The sequence below is a fragment of the Halichoerus grypus genome, chromosome 12, assembly GCF_964656455.1.
Source record: "Halichoerus grypus chromosome 12, mHalGry1.hap1.1, whole genome shotgun sequence".
Lineage (NCBI taxonomy): Eukaryota > Metazoa > Chordata > Mammalia > Carnivora > Phocidae > Halichoerus > Halichoerus grypus.
In genome coordinates this window covers 89898935-89924366 of record NC_135723.1, presented here as the reverse complement: position 1 = coordinate 89924366, position 25432 = coordinate 89898935, and the positions used below count along the sequence as shown (strand labels likewise).

Sequence of the window (25432 nt, the reverse complement as noted above, 5' to 3'; positions counted from 1 at the left end):
CTTCTCCCCATGTACAGACTTCTGTGCCGCAGAAGAGAAAAATCCAAGTGAGATCATTAAAAAAGAGAGAAAACAGGTATGTGCACTAATGGAAAAACAGTATTACCAGGAAAAGAGTGGTTTAGTAGCTACATGGCCCAGGCCTGAACTCTACTTCACCACTCACTGTGAGACCTCAGACAAGTTACTTCAACTCTTTGGGTCTCAGTTGTCTCAAGTTTAAAAACTTACAAATTGATTTCACAGTATCTACTTCTAGGACATTTGTGAGACGCTAATAATAAAAAGCTTATGTAAATTCCAATTATAATCCATGGCAGAGAGTAACTACTTGATATTTCGTAGTTGAGGATGAGGATGATGGCAATGAATTATTTTTAATATAGCACCATAACAATAACTTTTATTCATTAGACTGTCATTTAATATACCCACACATACTAATCTGCACTAGCCCACCCCCCCCCACTCTCCACCCCCGCCACACACCCCTCTGGCAGAAGCCCAGTGTCTTCATACTTCTGACAAGATGCCTACCTCTTCCTTCTCAGCAACCCAGTCCTGACTGCCTTGAGACTAACACCACCAAGTTCACTGTGCTTTTTGTACCTGTTTGCTTCAGTCACCAAATGAATCCCACAACTCCCAGGTATCCCTCAACTTCCATCTCTAATTCCCTAGATATTCTTTATGCCTCAGCCCTCATTTCTACCCAACTCTGAAACCCAGCCATGCTTCCCTCTGAAATTCATAGCCAGCCATCAGCAAAATTCCCTATATTCTCTTTTCCTCCATTTCTCTTCCAACATCCTTCTCTACTGAAACCTGACTTTCCTGACAGCCCTACCAATATCTGTTTTGTCTTTCACTCCCTCCCTATCACTGGGACTGTGTATACTCCTTGCTGCTTATAGAACATAGTCTTTCTTTCCTCTCTAAAAACAAAAGCAAAACAAAACAAACTTTAAATCTCCTGTAGTCAAACTATACCACCACCATTTCTCCTTGTTATAACCATTTATCATCACCAAACTGTCACTCATGCTTATTCCTTGAAGATTTTAGCTTCCGGCTGACTGTCACTTTCTGCAACAACATACCTGGGACAATCTTAGTGGTTTAAATTTTCACATAGATGATTATTCTAAAACCCAGACTCTTAATTCCTTAATTCTCTAAAAGGAGTTTATTTCCCACTCTACCAGAGCCACAATTCATGCTCATATCCCAGACTTTTTCATTACCAAAAATTACAACCTCCTCAGGCCTCAATTTTCAAGTATCCCATTCTCCATCCAATACCTATCTTTCTAGCTCCTTCCATCTAGTGCCACAACTCCCACAGTTTTTCAACTCCATCAGTACCTATAATCCATTCATCCTGCCTCTTTTTCACTGCCCTTTATTTTCTTCAGTGTTTTACTTCCCTCTCTAACCAGTTGAAATATCATTATCCAAATTAAAATGACCCCTTTCATCTACCTGAAATCTTTTGTCCCTCTCTGACCTCAACTCACTTGGTTAAATCCAGTGCTTTTGCTATTCTGCAGGTGAAATGTGGCTAGAGAAAAATACAGGCATGCTGGCTAGTCTCACTTCCAACAGGTATCCACTCATCTCACATGGACCATTCATGGCAACCCTTCTACATTTCCTCACACACAACTGTTTTGTAAGTTAACCTCTTCTAAAACCCCTAACTCCACCTTCCCCAATATTTATTATGTTCAGCTGGTGACCTTGCTTTTCTTTCAGCAAGAGAACAGAAGAAGAAACCAAGGAGGATTTCTACAATTTCCTATAACACATCTATTCACCCACCTATGTCTGTGCCTTGCTTTCCTCCCTGTTACCCAGCTAAGGCCTCCCAGTCCACCTGCTCCCATCCTCTCTCACCTACTCAAAGACATCATTCCAGCAATTCTTCTCTTCCCCTCCTGTATCATCAATTCCCCTTCACTAGAGCAACACTCCAGTAGGACACAAACCTATTTCAATTTCTACCTAAAAAAATACTACCTTAAACTACCTTAAAAAAATAATTAAAAAAAAAAACCTTTCTTAACCACTAATCACCTTTCATTTAACATCTCATTTCTATATGATATTTTTAAAAGAAGAAATCTATCAAGTGTTGTGCCTAATTCACTATCTCCATTCTTTATCTCTCTTGTCTCTCAAAAGCCTGATTGAATTAGGAGTTTGCCCTCCCCTTAAAACAACCAGAAAGTTCCAAAGTTAGCAATAATCTCTTCTTGGTAAATTCAATGGTCACTTTTCAAGATTCCTCCCTCTTGACATTTCAGTAAACAGTAACTCCCTCTTCTAACTACTCAGGAAAAAAAAAAAAAATTAGAGCCATCCATGTCTTCTCTGCATCCCTCATACCCACAGCTAACCCACCATTAAATCCTGTCAGCAGTTCTTTCCAAAGATATGTGGACTTGAACTCACCACATCCACGGCAATCCCAGAGTCTGTGCCATCACCATAGTCCATGGCTGGATAGCTGGCAAGACGTGCTATCTCCCTGCTTCTGTCTTTGTCCTCCGCGGTCCAGTCCCTAGAAAGCAGAGAAATTGACCCTCGTAAAATATAAGTGATTTCCACCCTCCCTTAAAGTCATCTATATCAGGGGTCATCAAACTCCCGTCTGCAGGTCAAATCCAAACAGTAGACCCCAGCACAGAATGGTTTTTACATTCTTTAGGGGTAAGCAGAAGAAGAAGCAAGAGCGTAAGTGGAAGAAGAGGGAAAGGAAGAAGAAGAAGGAGGAGGGGGATAGAGGAAAAAGAGGAGGAGGAGCATATGTGAAGAGATCTTATCCTGCAAAGCCTAAAATATTTACTGCCTGGTTCTTTATTTGCCATCCCCTGACCTACACAAGCTGTCTCTCTCTAATCTCTACCTCTCTGACTTCCTCTACTTTAACCATATTAATATTCTTGTTCTCTTTTTTCAGTATTCCAAACATGCTCTGCCTCAAGGCTTCTGCACTAGCTATTCCGGATTCTGTGCCTTCCCCAGATATCCATGTATGGATGGGCATCTTCATCTACTACTGGTCTTTGTTCACATGCCAACTTCTCAATGAGACCTTCATTGACTGCCCCTTTCAAAACGCAACACTTCTCTCTAGCACTTCCTATATTCCTTACTGCTTCATTTTTCTCTCGAGCACTTAACTGTTGGTTTGAAAACTGGCCCCCATCACGGAGGGCACAGAGAGACTGAAGAAAGAAGCAAACCACCCTGAATTGGTAGGTGGCAGGTTGAATAAGAAAGGTAACTTATATACAAGGCTTGTCTTGGGTGCCACAGGCAGATCTCAGCACCCACTCGCCGGAATCTCAAAAGTTTACAGAGAAGCCTTAACAAGGTCCAGTCAGGTACTCAGTCCAGATGGTCTCAACAACACTTTGTTCTCTCAAGGCTCTATGTGTCCTTGAAACTGGTTCCCACAGTGGGCTGAATGCACATCCAAGGACATGGGAAAGGATGAAGAGCCTCTGACTGCCCAGGTCCCGCTCTCAGGTTGACTGGTGGTCACATTTTCTCGATGACCTCCTCCACCAATCACTAGTTAGCATGTTACATATTTAACTCATGTTTTATTGACTGTCTACCCCAACTAGAAGGTAAGATCCACAAGAAAAGGGATGTACATTCACCTCATTCACAGCAAGGCACCCAGCATATATGACAGTGCCTGACACACAGTAAGCACTCAAAAAATACTTGCTGATTCAAAGAAGTAATATATTGTGAACTCTGCCAGGTTTTGGTCATATAAATATGCACCTTCTCTGCAGTCTTGTGGCCACTGTTAATAAGTGAAAATGCTAAAGTTTTCTCTTGATTTGCAATATATTTTGGTTGTTTGTTGTTAGCATAACAAGACTTATTCTACTATTTACCTAAGCTGAACCCAGTGTGACAGACAAGCATTCTCAGCAAGAATAATATAGGAGTAAAATGTTTTATTGCACCCTTTAGCACCTGCTTCACTTTGTCCAACCTTCTCACAATAAACTGCCCCCCTTCTATTCACATGTCTGCTCTTCTCTCCGCTGTTCACTTCCTCTCTTTTACTTCGTATCAAAAATACATATGAGAGAAAGAATGAAAGAACTAACTAAAGTAGGAAAAAAGAAAAGGCTCCTTATATCCTGAATTAAGAGTCATTTAATCAATAGATGAGATTTATTTATAAACAAGGAAATAAAGAGTAATGAGGGTGGGTAAAAGATCAGAAAAGTGAGCCAGAAGGCCACTCCCATTTACTAATCACTATTCACCCTGCATAAAGGTGTGGCATGGATGATAATGCTGGGATATGGGGCTTGAAAAGGATGTAAGTAAGGTCATCGTGGAAAGCTGGATTCTCACACTGACCAAGTAAAAACTGTTATCTTCATTCATGACCATCAATCCCATAACTATAGATATACATAAAAAGTAGACTATAAATCAACCTTAATCTGTCCTTACTTCTGTAGCAAACATCAAAGCACATCCTCTATTAGTGATAAATTTATAGAAACATCCTTGCCCATGAATTTCAGGACAATGAACCACCAAGTGATCTCAGACATCGGAGACTCCTTTCCATTCAAAATCCCACCAATTAATTCTACTACTTTCCATTCCTGTGAAGCAATAGTCTCCTAGACTTCTCTTTTTCTTTCTCTGGATAATTCTGACTTTTGTCCAGTCATGTCAGAACCTGTAACTGTCAGTAACAGTCATCAGGAAGCAGATGAAAAACCAAAACTGACAACTGGAGGTGAGTTTAATGAAGGCCATTTTCAAAGACATGGGCAAGGTTTAGGGGAAAAAATGCAATAATGCAGTACCCCAGACTTATTGAGATCAGGGTGATACTCCTAGGCCCGAAAAATGACCAGGGACAGGAGTAATTATAGAATTCAGAGAGAGTACTCTATAAGGGGGGCCACCTAAGAGGAAATGTAGCCTTCAGTAGAGGGCAGAGTCTACCCACAGGGAACCTGCATGAATTTCCTCTCAATCTCCAAATCTCCAAATTTCCTCTCAATCTCCAAATCTCCTACTGACAAAATCCAAGTAGAAGCCATAGGACAAAGAAGACTAACAATAGAGTCTATACAGGTCACTCTCCCAGAACACAGAACAGGAAAGAGAAGCATGGGGATGCATCTGGAGCATTAAATGTCATCATTGGTTAACTGTAATCTCTGTGTCAATTAAATACTTTTCACAGACAGTTCCCAGATCAGTCAAAATGCTGGGGTTCACAGAGAAAGAACTAGTATGTTAAAGAAACAGCATATAGTCTTCATATTGCAAAAGACATTTAATATGTGGGATTAGATTCTCATTCCAGGTAAATTCCTAAGAGGATTTCTGTAATTTTTTCAGGTTAAAAGTTAATCATGACTATGTTCATAAATTTGTCAAGACAGTATGACTAACAGGGCATAAGAATCTTTATTAAATAAACCTCATTCTTCGCATCTAAAACATGAGCTCAGTGGGTTTCTGAACTGGAATGACAACTCCCTCTGTTCCTTTGCTCCTTCCAACCTTGCTCTGTCCCTATTCCCATTCCAGGTCACTGTTCAGCGTACTAATGCCAAGCCTGCTTTTACCCAAAGTGCCTGTTTCGTATGCTGTCATATATATACTGCCGGTTGGATCTCAGCCAGTGGAATTAAATGAAATGGTTTTCTGTCAGACTGAATACTAATTATGTCTTCATGCCAAAGCTAGGTCTGCATAATGACATCATTTGCAAGTAGGCTGGAGGTTGAAGCTCAGATAAAGTTTGCCCTGATATTTATGGATACAAGCAAAGTGGTGCTAGGCTGTTTAGTCTACCTGTTTTGTGTTGATTTCCTTGTTTGATAGATTTGGCTCTGAAAATCCAAGGTCTTCTCTTGGGTAACACTGTGGATTAAGTAAATGCCGCCCTCCAATTTCAAGGCTTCAAACCCACTACTCAGTTTCCCAGGGAAGCCATTGGGACACTCATTTTTTTTGTATTGCCAAGGACCTTATATCCCCTTCAGGTCACTCATATATGCCTAGCATAATAAAATATCTGATCTTCTGAGACAGTATGGTTTATATCTGTTGGTAATTCTGAAATGTTCCCACTTTGTGTACTGTCTAAACCTTGACCTCATCAGCCTATCAGAAAAAATATCCTTCACCCTTCAAAAGAGGTGTACATATTTTGCAACATTCACTGTGCTCAATTAGCTAAATTACTAATAATTCCATGCTCTGATAACAATGACATGAACCCTTTCAAAGCCCTTGTTTTTCTCTCAGTTGACATTTTAACACTTTTTCTATAGGAGTAACCATACTCAGGGAGTAAAAAGACAAGGAATAGACTCATGTTAAGGGAGGCCCACCGGGAACAAAAGTTTAGGTCAGGGGGAAAACATATGTTATCTATTCCATTCAACACACCCATAACACAGTCTTTGAGTTTATAGTATCTTGCTAGGTATATAAAGCATAGACTAACATATGTGAATCCTGTGCTCCAACATCTCATAATTATATGGAATTGTGGAAAGAGAATCAGGTAGGTTATCAAAAGTTGTCACTTTTAGGTCAATGTGTATTGAACTAAAGAGGTGCAGAGCCTTGGAAAACTATTTAATTCTTCTGGTAATTGAATGATGAGAATAAATGATCACAGGTTTATATGGGATTTCAAATTATCTTCTCCTCTCAGGCTATATATATTCATATTGAAATCATTCTTTTAAAGTCTAAAAAATTTACTGCTATACAAACATAATCGCTTTCTATTGCTGTCAGAGAGTAGCCATTATCTCTGAACATTATGACATGTTCCACTGATTTTCAGAGTGCCAGTAACAAGTTAGACACTCAAGACACTGATTTTTTAACCTAAATATTTGGGGTACAATTAGAAAATTCTTTTTTCCAAATGAGTGACCTGTACTGCTTACCCTCCCACAAACATCCCTTATATAGTTTATATCTATATTTAACTGAAAAGGCAATTATGTTCCTTTTTACTTTATTATGTAGAAGCAGGCAAGAAGCACAGTAAACAAGCAAATGTCAACAAGGTTCAAGGCAGTGAAATATAAAGTCTGAAAACACTGAGGTCAAATCTCCAGACCAGCGCCCAGGGCAACTCAGTGGCAATCCACCACTGACTCTTTTGTCAAAAATTTCTTTCTTCTATTTGCTTTTACCACTATAGCTACAAGGCATGACTCCAGGTGACTGTCCTGAAGTTGAAAAGCCTCGAACCTTTTAAAATTCATGTTCTGATCCACTTGGGGAAAAAGATCATCTTCATCTGCCCAAGACTTTTGTAGCTGTGTTGGATTATAATCCATCATGAGAGTGATCATTAGAAGATTTTTTATTATACCTCAGTATGTAATGTATACTTGATTTGATATAACCGAATTTTTTTTATACTTCAGAGTTTTAACCCCTTAATTCACTAGATTTTTTGAAAGAGGAGCCAAGATGCTGACCAGAGCTAAAAAGCTCCTTAAACTTTGTGTGTAGATGGTATATACATTTACATTTTGTTTTGGTGCCCATGCCATAAAAGGAGTTTTTTAAAAACTAAAATATCTTCGAGAGGGTTGGCCAACTAATAGTAAGTGAGGCCAAATGAGCAATGGCTCATTATCAAAGACAACCGGAAAATATGACCACCATCTTCAAATACTTAAAGATCCAACAAATAGAAATAAAAATGTCAATGTAAGAAAAACCCTCCTGATCCTTTGTGCTGTCTTATGATGGCATGAACTTCTTGGGGAAACATGTTTCCCTGCCACATTGCTCCAAAAAGAATTTAAGGTGGGATTCAAGGATAAATAAAATATTGGAAATTTTTATGAATTAACTGCAGACAAGAATAGATAGAAGATAGTAGGCTCCTACTAGCTTTATGATTACATGTCAGGGTGTTATAGAAGGGACTTCCATGTAGAAGGTTGAACAAAATAATTCAGAAGAGTCACTGAATCTGAGTTTAAACTGAGTTAACATCTGGGGGTGCCTGAATGGCTCAGTTGGTTAAGCATCTGGCTACTGATTTCCGCTCAGGTCATGATCTCATGGGTCGTGGGAGTGAGCCCCATATGGGGCTCTGTGCTCAGCAGGGAGTCTGCTTGAGATTCTCTCTCTCTCCCTCACCCTCTGCCCCTACCTGCCCCCCGCGCTCTCTCTCTCTGTCAAATAAAATAAATGTTTTAAAACAAAACTGTGTTAACCTCTGACACAAATGAAAATCTTTCTTCAGTAATTCTGACCCAAGATAATCAACACTGAATTTTATTGTTTGCTGATATCCTTTCCAGTCAGTACCTCCTGGGGCAGGCTATTCTCTTGAGGGATAACTAGTTGTGATATAAGTTCTTTAAACTGAGCCAAAATCTACCACTCTTTAATTTCTCTTCACTATTCCAAGCTTTATAGCTCTGGAATGGCCCAGGTGAAACCTATTCTTTTTGAACATCAGCCCTTTCAGGAACTGGAGACAGCTATTATGCCCCAGTTAATCCTCTCTTGCACAGTGGTTAAGAGTTTAGGCTTTGAACCCAAAGAGTTGGGTCTCAATCCCGTATTCACAATAAAATAGCTTTTCCTTCCAGACAAGTTACTTAAATGCTCTGAGTTTCCTCAGTTTTAAATGGAGAAATAATATCTACCTAAACAGTTTATTGTAAACATTTTTAAAAAATAACATAAAAAAGGACAATAAATAAGCATAATACTTGGTGCACAGCATATGCTCAATGAAGATCCTCTCACATCCTCTTTATTTCCAGACATCTGACATTTTCCTTAAATGGCTTGTACTCTAAATTCCTTATTACCACATCAGAAACCATCACTATAATTCTAAATTCTAGAGGACATCAAACCCTTCTATAGGTGAGATGTAGACATTTAGAGAAGTGGTTTTTGAACCTATATGATTCAACACCTTTTTTTTTTTAAAGATTTTATTTATTTATTTGTCAGAGAAAGAGAGAACAAGCACAAGCAGGGGGAGCAGCAGGCAGAGGGAGAAGCAGGCTCCCCGCCGAGCAAGGAGCCCAATGCGGGACTCGATCCCAGGACCCTGGGATCATGACCTGAACTGAAGGCAGACGCTTAACCGACTGAGCCACCCAGGCGTCCCAACACCTCTTTTTATAACAAATATTTTGTAATGCTCTCTTTACAATCCTTGAAATTCATTAGTAAAAATTAATCTACCTGCAAAAATGATTTCAAATAATTAATATTTGAATATACCTGGATTCAGCCCCCTCAAGCCCTGCCCCCAGGACCTGCCCATCATAGCTGCTGTAGGCACGTCATGGCCAAACGGCCCATGGTTGAGTGTGGCTAAGCCCCTGAGCAGCAGTGAGGTTTGAACTCAGGGTTGGCCTGGAGCCCCATGCAGCCCTGAGGATGGCCGCGGCCACGCCAGAGGCAATGAGCTTCATGTACAGATCTGAACCTTCAGACACTGTCACCTCTGACTCCTTTAGCCCAAACAACCTCATTTCTGAACCCCAGCTCAGGAAAGCAGCATGATCAGGAAGAGCAAAGCTTTGGCTGAAGCAAAGGTGCGCTGAACCTGCAGGCCGACCTCACTCTTGACATCCTAATCAAATCTGGGGAGAATAATGTGTATTTCAATATGCAAATATCATGCTGATGCCAGCATGATGTTAAACGTCTCAGGGCACAGTTGGCACTCCTTGGCCCCAAAGCTACCATTTCAGCTCCTCTACAACTATGACCATGCTAACGTGAGGTAGGGCCCTGACAGTGCAGGTCCCAGGAGAGCAAAGGAAGCTTGGAAGAGTGGAGGATACCCACCCTGCCATCTTCTTTCCCCTGGCAAGTCCACCAGCAGCACTAATCAGCTCAGGTACCTCTGTAACGAGAGAGACTTCCCTTATAGCTCCTTCTCCCAGTTCTAGCATCTTTGAGCATCCACCCCCTGGCATCTCTGGCCAGGAGTGTTCAGGCTCCATGGATATCACTTCTGTTCAAGGCTGCCTCCTAGAAGCGATGCGACGGCCAGACACTTGCTATGTCAAGACAGTCTATGAACCCCCAGGGGGAGTCTCAGCAGACTATGAGGTGAACTCTTCAGCCCTGCTTCTCCAAGGTAGGGAGGCCCGAGCATCAGCAGATGGTCAGGCTTAGGATAAATGACATAATGTTCCTCTGGGCAAGGAAGAGCCACCCCTGTCGTGGAGCCAGCAGTGCCCCAGTTCCCTGGAGACTGCGACTGACAACATGCCTCCTAAATAGGGCGCATCCCCAGCTCACAATGTCAGCTTGCAGCCTTTCAGCACTGAGAGCCACCTAGCTCTTCATCTAGCCTCGATCAGAAATGGTTCTGCCAGCCTCAGGCAAACTCTGCAGGCTCTCTAAAAACTCCCTTCATTGAGGAACAGTCGCATACTGTGCTAGAGAAGAGTCTAGAGAATAGTGCCCCCAGTGAAGCCCAAGCAGAATTACACCCAGAAGGCCCAACCTGACCAACTCTGATGCTGACTGACATCTACCTGGTACCATCCCTGAAGCCACACTTTGCCCAGGTGCCCCAGCCTTCCATGGGTACTAAGAGCACACTCCACCTTGCACTGGCCAAGGAAACTGGATATACAGCTCCTCAGGGAGCTTGCGACAAGACGGGCTACTCTTGATGAGAATGGAAACCAAAATGGATCTAGCAGACCTGGGTTTGACTTCGATGAGCCCCTAGAACATGAGTCAATGTCCCCAGAAGAGATGCCTGAAACTTCAGCCAAATGTGTCCCTTACAAAGTCCATTTCTCTTCAGTACATGAAAACGAAGAGAATACCTCTCTAAAGAGACATCCCACCCCTCTCCAAGGCAACCGCTCATATTCCAGTGAGAGAAAGAGCAACGACAGCAACAACTCATATTCTAATTACCACAGCCTCCAATCCCCTCAGGCGAGTGGATGAAGACGAGAGATCTTCCAGGCACCCAGAGCCTTGGGCGGGTGATTTCCACAAAGACTGGCAGAGGCTAGAGAAAAGAAGGCCTCGCCCAGAACCTGTGAAGCAACTTGGGCAGGACCCAGTCATCCAGAACATTCCAGAACATTCTTAGAAGTCTAAGAAGGCAAGGCAGCCCAGAGCTGGGAGGGGGAGCCCAGGAGGGGCTCCACCTGGGCAGTCAACACCCACGCGGAGATCGCTGGAAGGAAAGCTGTTCCTAACCACAGGAGCCATGTGGCCAGGCCAGTTTCCTCTCCAAGGTTCGAGGGGAGGGCCAGCGCCTTGGTCTCTTCCTACTGCTCAGAACCCAGGTATGAGGAGCCACCCTGCCCACCGCACCAGTGCACATCCAGTCTGGGCAGGGGCAGGCTGTGCAAGGCTTTCAGGGCAGGAAGCCCCACTGCTTGGGGCTGGAGGTTTCCAAGATGGAGCAGGGGGAGCAAGGGAGCCAGAGACGTTCAAGCGCGGGCAGCTCCACTCACGGCCACAACTGCAGGCCCAACAGGCCGGTCCCAACTTTCAATGCTTTGGAAAACGACCACTTCCAGGAGACAAAAACCAACATCCGGTTCTCTGAATCCACTGAAGCCCTAGGCAATGGGGAGCAACACTTCAAAAACGGGGAGCCAAAGCCGGAAGAAGTTTATGGTCCCCCACCGCCGCCCCACCCCTACCCCGAGGCCAGACACTCACCGGCTCCGCAGCGGGAGCACCTTCAGCTCTTCAGCGAGGTCAAGGAGGCCGTGTGGCCGGACCACAGGCCCTTGCGCCCAAGTCACCCGCGCAGACGCCGCTCAGCCGCGCTGACCAGAACAGCATTAAGGGCGCGCAGGCCGGCGACCTCGAGACCACCTTCTCTCGACGCGCCGCCTCTTACCGCAGAGGCTCCCGCCGGCTTCTGCCTCCCAGCACGTCCTGCGTGAGCCGCACCACGTGACCCCGGGCGAGGGCGACCCCGCCCCCCACCGCCTGGAGAGTCCGCGCTGAGCTCGCCTTCTACCCTCTTCCCCTCCCCCCTCCCCTCCACCCAGCAGAAGAAGGGCTCCTGCTGGGAGCCGCAGGAGATGTCCGAGGTGGGCGTCCTAGGGGAGGCCAGGCCAGGGGAGCCCCTGGGCTCGCAGAGGAAGGGGCTGCATTTCTGGAAAGCGCGGTGGCCCCCCTGGGTGAAAGGGAATGTGTGAGATTGGACATCCTGGCCAACTACCCTTCCGAGGACCAATTCCAGGATTACCGGCGTTTTGTGAAAATGAAGTGAGCACTCCTCACTGAGCAGCAAAAGCTGGGCAACAAGATCAAACCCGGCTAGGAGCAAGTCAGCTGTGTGCTGGAGGTTCTTGCCTTGGATTTCATTCCTAAGGCAGAGGCCCTGGCTCTGCCCCCAAAGCTGGCACGTGAAATGACTGCTGGTGGGGGATGTACTTCAGTGGTACTTTACCAACATGAACTTCCTCTCCACTTTAACCTCTTCTGAAATACCCAACCAAAAGATTGCCCTTTATTTCAACATGATTTAATCTAAAAATGTTTCGATCTAAACCACCATTTAAACTATACAGGTTATTGGGGGCAGCTCAAGCCTGGGTGACTCCGTAGGTTGAGTGTGGGACTCTTGATTTCAGCTCAGGTCATGATCTCAGGGTGGTGGGATGAAGCTCCGTGCTCATCGGGGAGTCTGCTTGGGATTCTCTCTCTCCCTCTGCTCCATCTGTCCCTCCCCACATTTTTGCTCTCACTCTCTCTAAAATAAATAAATTTTTAAAATTATATTATATATATATAAACTATATGGTTATTGAGGTTTTTCTGGATAAAAGGAAACAATTCTATCCTGGAAGAAGCCAGTGTTTTCCTTCTCACCCTTCTTGGTGGATTGGTGAGAGCTTGAATGCTGCTGGGAACTTATCCCCTTCTATTATTACTTTGTAGTAGAAGGAGACTTAATGAAACTGTGAGAACTGATTGGAGGACAGCTGATTGGTTGTTTAGTTTTTAAAAGGCTGAGACAACATAGGTCAGTGTGTGACACCCTCAGGAATGTATCTATAGTCGCATTCCTTGCCTGTGGGCAGTGTACCCTGAGGACAAATAGAGTACTCATTAATGAAGGGTCTGCAAAGCCTTAAAGCCTTAAGAAGTAACATAGAGAAGAAAATTGCAAAGCTCCAACATTGTCAGTATTTATATTTTTAAAAATGAAAAAGATCATTAAGTTTGTGTGCTAACCACGTATTTTATTCTATTTTGGGGTGGACATAGAAAATTATGTCTGAGTTTTGTATTTTGTGAAAACCTTAATGAAATGAAGAAATCTAAAGATAGTAAAAAAAAAAATTAAAATCCTAAGTGTAATATAAATGAGATGTTTTTAAAGAGTAGCATATAATAATGTGTACTTCAATATGCAAAAGACTACAAGAACAGACATAACAAAGAAAAGAGATGATTGCACCTATACATAAAATCTCCATTAATGTACCAACATCAAATGCCAGCTGATATAGAAGTGAATAGTATGACTACCAGTGACATAATTTTCTGAACTTGTAGATATCTCCCGGTAAAGTTCTGATCAAAAACCAAAGTATAAGCTTCCCTTTTTACACACAGTAGTTATATACCTGAAAAATTAATACCTTGTAAATAATACTTTAAGATTTTATGTTAACTGTAGTTAAGTTTTAAGCTTAGGTGATTATAAACAATGTTTGCCCATACTAACATCTTGTAGGACATTTGAAGGTCATAAATGATGGAAGACAATTCTTTGAAGTCTTGACCTGGCTCGTGTATTATAGGATGTGTAGCATGGCTGGCTAATAATGCTTCCTATGCCAAAAGCATGGAATGATTTAAAAAAAAAAAAAATACACCTGCAAATTCAAAAAAAAAAACCAACTTCTACTGAGAATCTCTGTTTTAAGGGTTCCAGATCTATCTGTACTCCTAATCTTTATCTGAGCAATTTTTTTAGGAGCAACTATAGTATCATTTTGGTGACTTATCTGGCAAGTTGTGGATTTTGAACAGCTCCTTTGAGAAATGTCCTCAATTTTACCCTTTACAACATGCCATATCTGTCATATTGAGGTAAGTTACATTAAAACTCAATTCCATGGGCGCCTGGGTGGCTCAGTTGGTTGAGCGACTGCCTTCGGCTCAGGTCATGATCCTGGAGTCCCTGGATCGAGTCCCGCATCGGGCTCCCTGCTCAGCAAGGAGCCTGCTTCTCCCTCTGACCCTTTCCCCTCTCATGTGCTCGCTCTCTCTCATTCTCTCTGTCTCAAATAAATAAATAAAATCTTTAAAAAAAAAAAAAAAGACTTAGTATTCTTATAAAAAAAAAAAACTCAATTCCATATCTTACGTTTATTTTTGCTGAATTTCATTTTCTTTATTTCAGTCCATCTTTTCAGTCTATCATTTTGAATCTTGATTCTGACATATCATATTATCTCATCTTGGTTTTCATCACCTACAAATTAGATAAGCATTCTTCATCTGTCTCTATTCAAGTTGCTACTAAAAATGAAGAAAAGAGAAACAATGACAGAGGTGTTGGAACTTGACTAGAAACTTCCACCAGGTTGACATAGCTCCTACCCTTTTATTTGTAAGTACACAGCTAAAAGAGTTCCATGAGAAATGTGATCAATAACCTTGCTAAAACTAAGATAGACTACATCTATAGTATTTCTCTTATATGTGAAGTTAATGTTACCAGCTACATCTAATTTTAGGGCAAAATGCTCAATAAACTTATTTTGGCCTTTAGTGGCAACAATCTCCTTTTCTAAATTATTTCACATGCTTAATTTTAATAACAGAATTCTGACATAAATATATACAATCTTAAATTATTACTGTATTAATTTAGCTACTATAACAGCTAGGCTCTGAAAACTCAGTGGTCTAATGCAATAGAAGTAAAAAAAAAAAAAAAAAGGAAGAAGAAGTGTATTTCTCTCTCCAAATTCAATTTGCCATGGGGGTAGAGGGTTCTGCTTCACTAAATGATTCAGACAATCAAGACAAGGTAGGTCATCTTTGAAGCATAGCTCCCAAGCCTATCCTGAATTTTGACATACATCCAATAAGGCAAAGGAAAAGAGAGCAGAATGTCCTGTAGGAAGAATGTATGGGTTAGGTCCGGAAGTGGCATATCTCACTTCTTTACATACATTTACATCCAATTCACTAGCTAGAACTCACAGGGTCACACCTAACACTAAGGAAACCTGGAAAATATAATCTTGCTGTCTGCCTATAAGAAAAGGAAGTGGATTTTGGTAAACTAATAGCCATCTTTGACAATATCTTTCTTCGACCTGTGCTAGAGGTGCTCCTGCTCTTTGCCCCCATGTTTCGGGCATCCCCATGTTTTGGAATGCCTTCCCAAAAATGTTCTAAGTCACCTTTCTATGCCTGGAACTCACCAGGGCCAGCAGTGTTCTCTGGGCAGTGCACTTAGAGCCTAGACTTGGTCCCAGGTGAGTCTCTATTACTGGAAGCATCAACCTCAAAACTTTCTAAGTCCCATTCCAGTACCTCAAACCTGCCAGGGCCAGTAGTACTCTCCAGTTGGGGTGCTCTGAGTCAATACCAGATGCTATGTAGGCCACAGTCTTTGCTTCTCCACTTAAGATATTTGACTCTCTAACAAGACTATGGGGTTGACTAGATATTCCAATGAGACTGGGCCACCAGAATAGTGCTGACACATTGGTTTGGGATGACTTTTATCCAAGACAGAATACAGGAGAAGCTCAGAGCTCTGGGCCAACAATGGTCCACTGTCAGCTCTTGGGAATGAATACCATGAGTAGCTCCCTGCATGGATTCTTACTCCTCTGTGTTGGACCATGGTTATGCCTCAGATCTGTAGCACCCAAGGGCAGCAGGGATGGCAGCACCCAATATTTATTCTTAGGATCCCCACCATCAGTACCCAGGGAGGTCATCCACCTTCTTCACAAGTTCTGCCCCATGTTCCAGGCAGTCCCTAAGGAATGGCTGCACCTAATTCCTCTGAAGGCAATAAGACGTTTACTCCACAATGCCAAAAGGACCTTCTGATTAATCAACGTGGTGAAGTTGTACTTTCATCAGTCAAGCTTATACCATGCTCAGTGAGGGATGGATAGTCCATGCATGAATGGATCCATTCTTGCTTTGAACACTGGGTCCTTGCCTCTCTTTTCCACTGGTGGCAGTATATGGAAAGCAGGGGTATGGACAACATATTCGAGGAGTGCAGCCTAAAGAGTTCAAGAGAAGATGCAATTGGAGATGTGTTGTTTATGTGTTGTTTTATGTTCTCAGATCATAATGTTAATATGACCAGAAAAATAATTATTGTTTATACTTTCCTTTGTACTCTGGATAATATTTGCCTTTGTGGTTATCATCAATGAAGCACAGTAACAACTTTTGAGTCATTGGGAACCAATATTCATGGGCTGCATGATGAGGATGCCATACCATGGTTAATAATGCAAACCAGCATTAAATAAATGGTATTAAGGAACTGCAGAAGCAAGAAGATCTATACTGTTTTCATACAAACAGAATTCTGAGGGCCACAGTATTGTAGGTATTAATGGCATTACTACCTTTTTCTCTCGGTGGGCGATATAAAATATCCAGGAATGACGCTTTTGACAATAAATTGCCTTGACCCATTGATGAATTTGGGGAGTTTTTCATTTGAATGTTTTAATTCTTCAGGACTATGTGATGTTCTTCTTTTTTTTTAAAGAGAGAGAGGGTGGGGGACAGGCGGACTAGAGAGAGAAAAAGAGAATCCCAAGCAAGCTCCACACCCAGTGCAGAGCTTGACACGGGGCTCAATCTCATGACACTGAGATCATGACCTGAGCTGAAATCAAGAGTTGGATGCTTAACCTACTGAACCACCCATGTGTCCCTGTTTTTCTTTTTATGTAGATCTTCTCTAATTTCTTTCAATGATGTTTTGTAGTTTTCAGTGCATGTCTTGTGTTTAAGGAGTTTCTGAAGTATTTTATTTTTTGATGCTCTTTAAAGTAATTGTTTTCCCAATTTCATTTCCATATTGTTCATCACTAGTATACTGAAATACCACTGATACTTGTATATTGATTATGTGTCCTGCACCCTTGCTGGACTTATTATATGTTTAATATACATTGGGACTTGTTTTCAATGCTCCAGGAGGCAGTTTATAAATCTGCATTAGCCTTTACTTCTTGTTCTGACAGAGCCGCAGGTCAGCCAGAGGTGAGAGCTTGAGGCCTTCTCAGGTCTTTCCTGGTCATGTGCATAGCTTTGCACAGCCTCTCAGTTCTGCATATGTATGTAGCCTTCTAGATTCTCAGGAATAAACTAGAGCTTGTCAAAGCTTCTTAGGGATGGCTTATTCCCCAGGTTTTATTTTCCTTTTAAGTGTCCCCCTGCCCCCCCCCCCCCCCCCGGCTTTTCTTAGCCCCAACTAGTAATACTACCTCAAGCAGCTGCAAGTTAAACATTTGCTAATGATTTGTTTGTTTGTTTTTTGTAAAATGCCTTGTAGGTAGCTCACTTAGAGAGAGCTCCAAGTCAGGTCAAATAAAAACATGATCTGAGAATGAAGCTTTTCCAGAAAGGTCAAATATGGCAAATATGTGGGAATGGGCTTTGGGGGTGCTCCAAACTCATTCTTCTGCATCCTGTGGGTGCTAGGCTATTCTCACAGCTATCATAGTTGGTTTTTAAGGCTACTATGGAGCTGGGCAGAAGGGATGTGATTAGGACGAGTTAAAAAAACCACAAGACTCTGTTTACCAAGATTCCACTGTTTATCTTGAGTAAAAACATTACTCAAATTGCTGCACACTGTTCCAGAATTCTGAAGCTGCTGATTTTAACAGTTTGTGCCAGTGTTTTTTCTTACATGGAGGAGATTTTTCAGAAAACCTTACCCCACCATTCTGGAAGTGAGATAGGCCACACATATAATGCTTAGAAAGAAGTGAGACACAGAAAAATACATATAATGTGGATTGATGTATACAATGTTCAAAATCAGGCATAACTAATTATGATATTAGAAGTCAGAATAATGATAATCCTTTGGGGAGAAGCACCAGGAGTAGAACCCAAGGAGGGCTTCTTATGTTCAGTTTGATGATCTGGATGCTTGTTCTGTCCATTTATAATATTCATTACCTGCATATGTATGATTTGGGCATCTTTCTGTATGTATGTTACACTTCAATAATACCATAAATATAATCAAGAAATTAGGGGTAGGTTTTTATATACTAGTTGGAGAGGTAAGAGTCCAGTAGATTGCTTCAGTGATATTTGAGAATGTTCTAGTACTTCTTGTTAGGTGGTTCATGGGTGTTCTTTAAATAATGCATCAAATTGTACATGCATGTGACAAATATTCTTTCTTGTGCACCCAATATTACATAATTAAATTTATTTAAAATACTGTCAGTGTTGTCCAATATCCTTTAATAGACTTCCAGGTTTAGAGACTTAACAGCTTTCTACCTTTATTTGAATTTTTAGAGTGCTTCCAATATTTCATTTCATGATGTTGTAATTAGAATGCATATAAATAAATCCTTGAGTATACATCTGACGGTTTCCTTAGGATATATTCCAAAAGTGGAATTAAGGGGTCAAAGTATGTGAACATTTTAAATACACTTAGTATATAAAACCAGGTTGTCTGTTGGGAACATTTTACAAATTAACTCGTCACTGTCCTCAGAAACATAAGAGGGATTTCATTTTCTGCCTCCTTTCAAACACTGGGATGAATATGCACACAAAAATATATCAATATACTTATATTTGTGTATTTTTTACATAGAATTTTTTGAAGATTTTATTAATTTATTAGAGAGCATGCGTGCATGACCACACAAGCGCACATGCACGAGTGGGGGAGGGGCAGAGGGACAAGCAGACACCCTGCTGAGCGTGGAGCCCAACTTGAGGCTCCATGGCAGGACCCTGAGATCAGGACCCAAGTCAAAGTCAGATGCTTAACCGACTGAGCCACCCTATTATATAGAATTTAATTGCAAGCTTGCAATATTTTAAAGGAAGGGTGTTATCTCATTTTATCTTGTATTTTTTTGATTAACAGCTGTGTTGAATATTTTTCCCTATGCTTTCTTGGGTTTTTTTTAATCGGCTTTTTTGGTTTCTGACCCCTATTTATTATTTTACTCAGATTTGAGTGTTTTCTATTTTTCTTATTGATTTGTAAGGTCATTGAGCATTTTTAATTGTTTTCTAAAGTCTATGATCCATATTTGATTAAGCCTGATATTTAATTTTCTTTGATACTTTAATCTCAAACATTGCTTGAGCACATTTAATAAGGTTTCAACTACTTCCATTTCACTAAGGATCTTTTCACTGATGTTCAGAATGCTGTACAGAATAGTTTTCTCATTTCCTTTCCTTTCTTAAAATAAAATTTTCAGCCTGAATACCATCAAGAGTAATGGGGCTCTCACAGAGTTCTGTATGTTGTGATCCCTTCTGTGTTCTTAAAACTACCTTCGAAGAAGATGCCAAGGAATGAAAACAGGACTTTTTGTGCTCCTGCCGCTCACCCACATTCTCTAACGGTTGTATCAACATCTAAAGCTGTCTTGGAGATCATCAGCAACAATCCGACCAAGCCCTCTGTCCCTGTTTGTATCAATCACCACAGAAAATACAGGCCCCCCAGATACCCTCATCTAAAGATTGCTCTGCTTACTAAATCCCTGAATTGACCCAGTCTCATATTCCATCCAAAACCTCAAACTGAGACATTGTACCTTCTAAACCACATGATCAGTCAACAGAAAAATCCACGGTGTGCTCATCCTCTTCTGTGAACATTCCCAAAACATGACTCCTCCTGGGGATATTTCTTTCCATGCCGTTCTTTCAAGAGTTGCACATAGATCACTGTTCTTCATTTCCCCCTAAAACCCATGGTTGTACGGGTTAGTTTCATTAATTCATATTTTATTAAAGGGATACCTGTGTGCCCTGTCGATAAGTTATGTTTTCTCTCAGTTTCTTCTCATATATAATCAGTGACCAAATGCTGTGGACTCGGCCTCTCCTTAAGACTGACTTTTCTTGATTATCCAGTTCAGTAACGTTTCACTTGTTTCCTGGGACATTGTAATATCTATCTATCTATCTATCTATCTATATATATATATAGCTTCCAATTTTTTCTTCCCCCATTTTTTTCACACTTGAAAAATATGATCTCCTTCTCATCCATTTTTGTTTGAAAACACAGATTTTATCAAGCCATTGACATAACACTCAAATGTGACAATTGCTACCTAAGTACTTAATATGCACTCTATGCCATATACTCTTACATATACTCTGTGCCAGTATTAGATAAACACCCTGCATGCAATACCTAAGCTGTCCTTGAGTAATCCTTGAGGGAAATAATATTATTATCAAGAGAGAGATTAATGAACTTGCCCCCAATCATAGAGTTAGTGAGTGATAGAAGTGACAGGTACAATTTAAACTCTGATCTGCATCCAGAGACCAACAAAGACTGCCGAACATCCTGAAAAAAGAAAACCGTCATTGGCTCTCTGCTCAAACCTAAATTCCTAAATTGGACATTCAATTTCAGTCATCAGATGAATACCACTTATCCTTTTCAAGTTAATGTTTCTCTTTACAACCTTCATTCTTTCTTCAATAAGAGCTCATATAAATACAATAGGTGCATAATATTTCTTTAGGCTTTCATTTCTACATCAGTGACAGCTATGCAGAGTAAATAATCTCTGCGAACACATCCAAATCTAACATTATATGATTCTGTAGTACTTTTCACACTATACGCATCTCAAACTAATGCCTCAGCCTTACTAAAATATGAAACAACAAAGCCTTGACATTCCTTTCTTTGGTTCATATTTTACCCTCTACCCAGAAATTGTGTCTCCATAACCCTGCTTGCCCACATCTTTCGCAAGTCTTCCAGAGCATGCTCAAATGCCACTTTCTCCATAAAGCATTGTCTGACACCACAAAAATAACTATAATATACTTATCCCTCTGCACCTGCTATTCAGCTTGTGCTTGCACTATAGTTCAATACACACCACCTCACATTTTAGCTTTGTACTTCCCTATCTCAATCACTAGATGAAAAGTTCACCTACTTAAGCAACTATATTTTATCTAGCTTACTATTCAGCCTACTTTGCTATGATTATATTGTAAATAATAGTCACTCAGTAAATTTTTAATAAATGATTACCAACTCACTAGCTTAATTCACTTTCATATGTGCTTAGCTAAGTGGGAAAATAGTTTACCTTAGTGGTTAAGGGCTCAGATGGTGTATATTTACATCCTGACTCTACTACCTATTTAAACTCTCTGAGCCTTATTTTCTTCATCCATAAAATGGTGATTAGAACAGTACATAACTCTTAGGGTTTTTGTGAGAATTATTTGAATCAATTCATATAAAGAAGTGGAAGAGTATCTGTCATGATTTAAGCACTCAGTAAATGCTAACTGTATTATTGCATATTATAGAACAAAAATAAGGATTTCAAAAAGAGATTTAAAATAATTTTCAACAAATGCACTTTCATATGCTTTGTAGGGACTTCCCGGCAGGTGAAAAATAACAATAAACTTAATTAAGGGGTGACTTTTCTGGTCAGCATAAAGGACAGAGCAGCTTTAATCCTGGCAAGAAGCAGGGTCTGGAAGATTTTCATATTCAATCATTTTCTTTAACATGAATAAGTCAAGTGCTCCATTAGTTCTGGAGAGGAGAGTATAATAGAATCAGTTCTATAATAGGGGCATTAAGCCCTCTTACATTATAGGAAATTATTGAAAAAGGCTGCCAGGCTCTGATTTCCTTGCCAAAATATGGCTATGGATATTCAACAGTAGCATCAAGCCTAATAAAAACTTTTGCTTTAAATAGCTAAAAATCCAAATGGCAGCATAGAATGTGCGTCAGTCTTGAGCAAGAATAGGACTAAAAGGGGGCACCTGGGTGGCTCAATTGGTTAAGCAACTGCCTTCGGCTCTGGTCATGATCCCAGGGTCCTGGGATCAAGCCCTGAGTCAGGCTCCCTGCTCAGCGGGCAGCCTGCTTCTCCCTCTCCCTCTGCCTGCTGCTCTGCCTACTTGTGCTCTCTCTCAATCTGTCAAATAAATAAATAAAAAATCTTAAAAAAAAAAAAATAGGACTGAAAGGAAATAGACACAACTCTGTCTTAAGACAGGTGCTTATAAGTGATATCACTTTCTTTAAATGCTTTCATTAAGATGAAATGGTATTTCCATTGTTTGTTTTTTATTTACATAACAACTATACATTAGAATTGAAATTTAAGCCAACATCAGCAGTCTACATAAAATAGTGACATTTGTATCTTTTGAATGTTGACATGAGAGAGGGTCAACTGCATCATAGGAAATTGAGGAAAATTTAGCTCACCATTCTTTTTATTACCTTTCTTGAGAATTAGCTTATTTTCCTTCCATTAAGTTCTTTATTACCACTACATTTCTTAAAGGCACTAATTTGCCTGTCCATTATACACTGTTTTCCAATTTGAGAGGGACAATTTTGAGTCAATCTAACACCCACTAGGAAAATTCTCATGGTGGCATTTACCAGTCTTGCCTCAATCCCTTGTTATTAGTGATACTCTGTCCAGGGCTTACGCCGTAGAGTAAAGAGGCAGATCACCGTCCAGAGACAGAGAAGCCTCTCTGTGATGGTGTCAGAAATCCAGAGGCATGGAGAGTACACTGGATGACTTCTTCTATGCTTCAAACTGAGGGACAAAAACAACAATAACAACAACAACAAAAAACAAGACAAAACAAAAAACAAAAACAAACCATAACTCATTGACAGGGCACACGGGCCTTCTTTAATAAAATACAAGTTAGTGAAGCTGATCCCTACAACCATCCTCTCTTTATCATACCTCTTCTGATTACTTGATGGTCACAATTCTCACACACACTGTTCATATTTCCATCCACTGAAATGAAGTAGACACACGAGGGTAGTCCCAGATAGTCATTCCCTGGCTGGATTTCCCTCCTGCTTCTCATGCAGAACTCCATGAATCCAAATAAATTCGTATCACCGAAGCCTCCAGATAACTAACATCAGCCCTCTCTTCCACATCACATATGCATGAATTATTTCCTCTCCCCTTGGCCTCAGTGCACTTTTATCAGCCCAAACATCTCATGATTCACAGAGACATTTTGAAATATAAAATTGAAAAGTAAAAGTAAAATTATGCAACACCACTACAAATGCCTACCTTCCCAAAAGCTTAAATCCAACAGTTTTCTTATTTCACCTTGCATTTCATTTAATAGTCTAACAAAGCTTTTGATAATAGTGTCCCATGTTCCCTTTTTGTATCTTTTAAGCAAGAACCATCACTGTCTTTTCAGATTTGTTCTTCACTAACATTATCAGATCTCAATAATTCAAAAAGTGGAACAATAAAAAAAAATCAATTAAAGAGAGAGGTGCTTAGAAACATGATTAAACTGAGATAAATGTAGAGAAGTTTAATCCCACTTTTTTTTAAAGATTTTATTTATTTTTTGACAGAGAGAAAGACAGCGCGAGAGAGAGTACAAGCAGGGGGGAGTGGGAGAGGGAGAAGCAGACTTCCCGCTGAGCAGGGAGCCCGATGTGGAGCTTGATCCCAGGGCCCTGGATCATGACCTGAGCCGAAGGCAGATGCTTAACAACTGAGCCACCCAGGCGCCCCATAATCCCCACTTTTTATGAGACATATCTTCCCAGGAAGGAAAGTAAGAGGTACTTCTTAACAGTATCAATTCATGCTAAAGATGCCCTTTTCTCTGTTTTACTGCTTCCTGCCACTCACCTGTCCACCCCTAAACCCTTGGCTATGCTAAAAAAGCTTTCTTTACTTATTAATAAAGGAAATCTGGGGTGCCTGAATGGTGCAATCAGTTAAGCCTCTGACTCCTTGTTTTGGCTCAGGTGGTGATCTCAGAGTCCTGAGATCGAACCCTGCAATGGGCTCCGTGATCAGTGTGGAGTCGGCTTAAGACTCTTTATCCCTCTCCCTCTGCCCCTCGCTCCCATGAGCTCGCGTGAGCTCTCTCTCTCAAATAAACAAAATCTATAAATAAATAAATAAATAAATAAATAAATAAATAAATAAAATCTAACTTGAGACATTGACTTCGCAAGTTAGAACAAGTAAGTAACAATTCAAAGGCGACCTGAGCCCCACCACCAAGACCTAGATTATATCATGTTTTATGATATGCCAAGGATGTGTTTATATTAAGTGGGGAAATGCACAAAATGGAATGTAGAATTAAATTACTTTTAATTTATTTTACATTTGTTCATGCACCTGTGTTATTACTCTCTTAAAAGGCAGAGACTGGACAATGGAGAAAATGGTACTATAGAATACTGTAGAATTAGAGTTAGGAGTTAAGAGATGCCTTTGGGCAAAAGAAATCATGATCTTTTTATGTAAAAGCCAGACCCACCAAACTTGGAAATAAAGTTCCTATCCTTCACATAGGAAAAGTGACCTAAACTAGTTCAAACTAGGTCTACAAGACCCTTCCCATAACAGCCTCCAGTCACTGAGACAGGGCTCAGAAACACAGCAAGAAGGAATCTCAGTCCACACACCATCTACCTCCTCCCTCTTCCTGCCCTTCTTCCCTCAGTCCCTCCTCTTTCCCTCTCTCCTTCTTTCCTTCCTCCCCTGTGTTTCTATTTAGGACCTTTATTCAGTTGGAGTTGTGTCCCTGCCAAAAGGGGCCTATGTAGATATTAGATATTAGAGCTTATATGTATGTATTTCTTGGTTTGCAAACTCAAGAGTTCCCCTGGTGAAGTCTGAAACTGGCCACTATACACCGAGGACAGGGAAAGACTGAAGAAAAAGCAGACCACCCCCAGATTAGTAGGTGGCAGGTTTAATAAGCAAGGAAACTTACTTACAAGGCTTGTGTCTTGGATGCTGCAAGAGGATTAGATCTCTGCACCTGTCCTCCAGAAGATTAAAAGTCTATATAGAGGCCTTAATGGGATTTGGTCACATATTCAGTCCAGATGGTCTCAACAACACCTTGCTCTCTCAAGGCTAAATCCTTGAAAATGGCTCCCACTGTGGGACAGTGAGCAGAACACAAATTCTAAGGCTAGACAAGGGGGTGAGGAGCCTACAATTGCCTGGGTCCAGCTCTTGGGTCAACCAGTAGTCACATCCTCGGGATGACCTCCTCCGATATTACTGGGGGGTAGAGGCGGGGAAGTAGTACCAGATGGTCAATACAATCTGACAAAACATGAATCCACTAAGGCACCAGTCATCATTCCTGGTCCTTG

General features: G+C 41.0%; 1 pseudogene; it reads left to right on the top strand.

Annotated features, from left to right (window-relative positions):
* The first annotated feature begins 9453 nt into the window (after nt 1-9453).
* LOC118540891 (protein Shroom3 pseudogene) lies at nt 9454-12283 on the top strand (annotated as a pseudogene).
* The last annotated feature ends 13149 nt before the right edge of the window (nt 12284-25432 follow it).